The sequence below is a fragment of the Triticum aestivum genome, chromosome 5A, assembly GCF_018294505.1.
Source record: "Triticum aestivum cultivar Chinese Spring chromosome 5A, IWGSC CS RefSeq v2.1, whole genome shotgun sequence".
Classification (NCBI taxonomy): domain Eukaryota; kingdom Viridiplantae; phylum Streptophyta; class Magnoliopsida; order Poales; family Poaceae; genus Triticum; species Triticum aestivum.
In genome coordinates this window covers 697,288,166-697,292,832 of record NC_057806.1, presented here as the reverse complement: position 1 = coordinate 697,292,832, position 4,667 = coordinate 697,288,166, and positions in this window count along the sequence as shown.

Genomic DNA, 4,667 nt, shown 5'->3' with positions numbered 1-4,667 from the left:
TGCATATGGAGAACCCTATATTTGGAAGTAGTGAAATCCTGCAATGCTTACCATGTGTACATACCTATATTCGCCATTCAGCAATCAATGGCTAGAATAATATCCTCATAGAAATTTTGCCCACAGAACACGAGTATATAACAATGCATGGTCTGTTAGTTACCTTGAAGAATTTGTTTATGAGGACAGAACATGATTACATAACATGCATGACATGGTAGTTTCCTATGAAGAATCGATTGCGAGATAACATGAGTATAACCATGCATGGCACTTCTATATTTTTGAACCCAGTATACATTTCCCTGTATTTTCCTCCCAGCTCCAATATGGACATATCAATGTTGTTTCTTGCATTATCCTACTCATACTCTGAACAATGTTGATCTTACATTAACAATGCCTGTCCTTTTTGATATGATGCAGTGTCCCTACAGTTACTGCCCTTTGTAATCACACCACCTTTGCCAAAAACAGGGAATCACAACTGGTTCCTCACTCGATTAGACGACGGCAAAAGACTGATGATCATTCGGACACATGAGCCAGAAAAGTTATATTGCAAAAACTCCCACTGTATACAAGCACCGTGTAATACGTGAGTATCCGGACAGTGGCTGTTACGTCTATGAGCAGGATACCAGCTTGTTGGGGCCTTTAGGATTTTTTAGTTGGAGGCGGGTAAACAACCTTGGTTCACACTCTCTGTTTCTCGGACTCAATTATCCGATTAACTAGGAGATCACCGTTGGCAAGGACCTTGATGGAAGAGAGGCTCTGTTTGCTATGGAAAACTGTGTCTACACGGCGAGCCCTAAGAGTTCGGGAGCAAACTCCCCTGATTGTCAACGATACAACCTGCAGCCAAAAGAAGGTGAGAATGACAAAGGCATCCGGATTAACTTTGATCCTTGGATGTCTCAATTACGACAGGCAATGATGTGGTTCGAGCCTTCAGGTTGATAGGCAATTGGGATGTTGCATCAAAAGGGTGGAGTACTGGTGTCTCCGGATCACTGGTCGCTGAAGCGGGGCTGCAAATTATGATGGTGTTGGATCATCTCTTCGAATGACTTTGTTGTCTTTGCTGCTGGTTCTGGATGGGTAGTTCTTTCTTTTGTTATGCATATTCCTTGTCATTTGGTCATCCTCGTCTATGTCACTCTTACTATGTAATAGTTGCTTCTGTTTAGAATGTCATTCTCGTCTGGACCACAAGAGTCTGAGCGCTGCAGATGGGTGCGTTTTGGTGGTGTAGCAAGACTTCTTATGAACTATCATGTCTTGCTGTTTATGTCAGTAGTAGTCACTAGTCAGTGTTTGAATGTTGTATATATCGTTGTTTTGAACTGTTTATTGTCTCGAACTACTGGTGGGCTAAATGAGGGCATCACCATTCTCCAGTGTTCAGAGTATATCTCCTTTTTTCAAGTTATATAATTTGAGCTTAGTGTCTTTTCGATGATGTACACTTGTTTGGGCCAGTGAGGTGTCGGTGAATATGGGCCGAGTAGTAACGCAATGCCAAACAGGTCAATTATGACTCTCAGGCCGGGCTCTCAAAAGATCCTGAAAAAAGGTCGGGCTCTCCAAAAAAGAATGAATAAGGACTCTTAGGCCGACATGTGGGCGCCACCGGTGTTTTCTTGTGCTTGCGCACCGAGAGCATATTGGCGCGTGCTCGAAATTCATGCTACCTTTTCATCCACAGTCTCCCGCCCCTCCCCCACCTCTGGAATCTCGATTCCTACTCCAGTTCCCCCAAATCCCCCTCCTGTACTCCCTGTACTCAAGCGCACTATCATGTCGCCGGTCAACGCGGATCTCTGAGCCGGAGATCCTGAGGTCCGTCCTGCCTTCGGTCGCTGCGTGTTGTCGCTCAATAGTGGCATGGCGGCGCTTGACGACCAGTTTGCCGGCAAAGTGCTGATGGTAACCATCAACGGCGACCGGCCTCCCGTCTCGCCGGATGACCTTGTCAAAGCTCTTGGCATTGCGCACGGCATCCAAATAAGTGACTTGCTCGTCGAAGTCTATCCGCCACCGGCTGATTTCTTCGTCAGGTTCCGGACAACTTTCGACTGCAGTCGTGTGTTCGAATCTTCCCGGCGTTTGTTCTGCGATGGCGCGCTGGTGAGCTTTGATCGGTGGCACCCAGGATGGGGCTCGGTGCCCTCTGAGCTTGAGTTTTTAACAAATCTTACCTTCCACGGCATGCCTCGACGTGCTTGGAACAGCGAGTCCATGAACGAGCTTATCAACGCCCTTGGAGGTGAGCTCGTAAGTATGTTTGTTCCTCCAGACGGCTGGGCTCTGACGGTTATGGCGTGGATGAAGAAGCCGTCCACCATACCGAAGGTGATTGGTGTTGAGATACCGGTGCAGGAACCGGGGTTGTACTATTCGTCGCCACCAAGGCCGTTGCGGACCACGTTAGGGATGTACCTATATCGAGTGTTCGTGCATGTCAAAGAAGTGGTCAATCCATCAATCGAAGTCCTGCCGCCGCCGCTGGTGCCAGGGTCCGTCGACGACGTCCATTATAGGAGTCAACATCAGACTTTCCCCGTGTTGCTCGGAACGATGGATGGCACAGGGCCTACTCCATCATGCGGCGGAGGCCACTGCTTCTTTGGGAGAAGAGGCAGGGCTGGCTGCCTGGATGTGCTCTAATTTGAGGTAACAACTGAATCTTGTGAGATACTCGTTAAATCCGAGCTATGGGTGTGAACCACTAATATGCCAGTACATTTGATTGTGACTTGTTCTAATTTTGTACCTGAACTTTTTTTAGAAAGGGTTGTACGTCAACTTAATGTGCTAGGAGAACTTATTGTGTTGTCTGTCTGTTTTCTTTGCACAACATTCAAGATATTTCCCCGTCATTGATAAAGACGATGAACTGTTATGTACGACTTCGTTGGTTTCAACATAGCCCTTCCCGTAGCGATCCACTGCTTCCATCCTGATTGTGCCGCCTGCGTGAAATTTTTGTATGCAAGTTCAGTGTGCTATGATGTTCTATATGATTGTGTCAACTATATAAGTTTTTACTGAGCATCAGCAATGCATATGGCTGAAAGATGTATTTACTAGCATCGGCCAATGGGTCTCTCTCTCTCTCTCACACACACACGCACACGCACAAGTGGGACCCGTTGAATTATTTATTTGCTCGTGACAGCTTTTAATTAGGTTCCACTCTAATCTATTTTTTTCTTAAGTTATTAACTGAGCTCAGTGACTTCAAAAAGTTGTACAGAAGCCTTGTTTGGGCCTTTCCGGCGTCGCTGAATGTGGGCTGAGTAACCATGTTAGGTTGTACTGTACTACACAGGTCTTCTTTCTCTATTTTTTCTTAAATAATACATTTTTTATTAATTTTCATAAATATTACGCTGGGTAATTTTTTTCAAAAATAAAACACCGTCCGCCCGTTGCAGGCCGACTGGGCCTAGTCGGCCCACAGCAGGCCGATTGGATTCCAGTCGGCCTACAGCTGACCGACTGGCCCCTGTCGGCCCACTGTGGGCCGACTGGAGCTAATTGGCTCGCTGTGGGCTAATTTTTTTTGCAAAAGTCTTAATGATGTATTTAAAAAATATGTGTATTGTGACCTCCTCCGCTCGCTGTGGGCCCACTGTTGACTAAAAAATATGTTTTAAAAAGTGTTAATCATGTATTTCAAAATTGTTAAATGTGTGTATAAAAATGTTCCTTATCTATACAAATTTTTTTAATGTGTGTCTAAAAAAATAGCTTTTTTTCAACATCAGCAATGCAACTGGGCCGACAGTTGTACACAATATCCGGGTCAACTTGTTATTCTCTGCCCCGCTGGGCTGCAAACTTTCCTAGGAGGTATGCATTAGGCTTAACAAGAAAATGGACTTTAAGAAATAATAAATGAGATGTAATTATAATAACTGGACAGTTACTATGCACCAAACACGTAATTTGTTTGAAAAATATATTATTTTTGGAATTTGAAAATTTTAATTTCATTACTTGTTGTGCGCGCAATATTTCATTGGATTTTAACGTAATACAACTTTACTTTGAAATTATATTTAACGTGACTAGAAATTTCGGATACAAATATTTTGGATCCCATCAAAATGTGGGAATTTTTTTGAATTCTGTTTTGAGCGGTTGTTTGAAATTATTAATCGTTGTCCTAGCCAGAAGTTGGGCTGTACTTTCAACAAACTGTAAATGGGCTATAGTAAATTCCACTAGAATTAAAAAATGGGATGTGAACAAATCGCAAATGGGCTATATGTTCTCTGCCAAATCAGAGCTGTGGGCCTACTAAGTTAAAGCGTACCAAGGGCTTTGTCAACTTAGTCAATATAAACGATTCTAGCTGCAGTGATCGTACGATGTTCATCCAACGGCCGTAGTGTTTCTTCAACCTCTGGTCTTCTTGCTCCAGCCGCCCAAAGTAGCGCCGGTCGTGTCGCGTGCTCCTGCCTCCCGTGGCCGGCTATGATGCCGCGGAGGCCTCACCGCCCCGTACTACTCCCACCGCTGGCCAGGCCATCCCTCTACTCACCCACACCCCCTGTTATTCTGCGGCGACGGCAGCCTCACACCGCAGCCGAACCAGTGAACCCTCGTACTCCTCTCCGCGCGGGCTTCCACTACTGCATCTTCCCCGGCTCCGC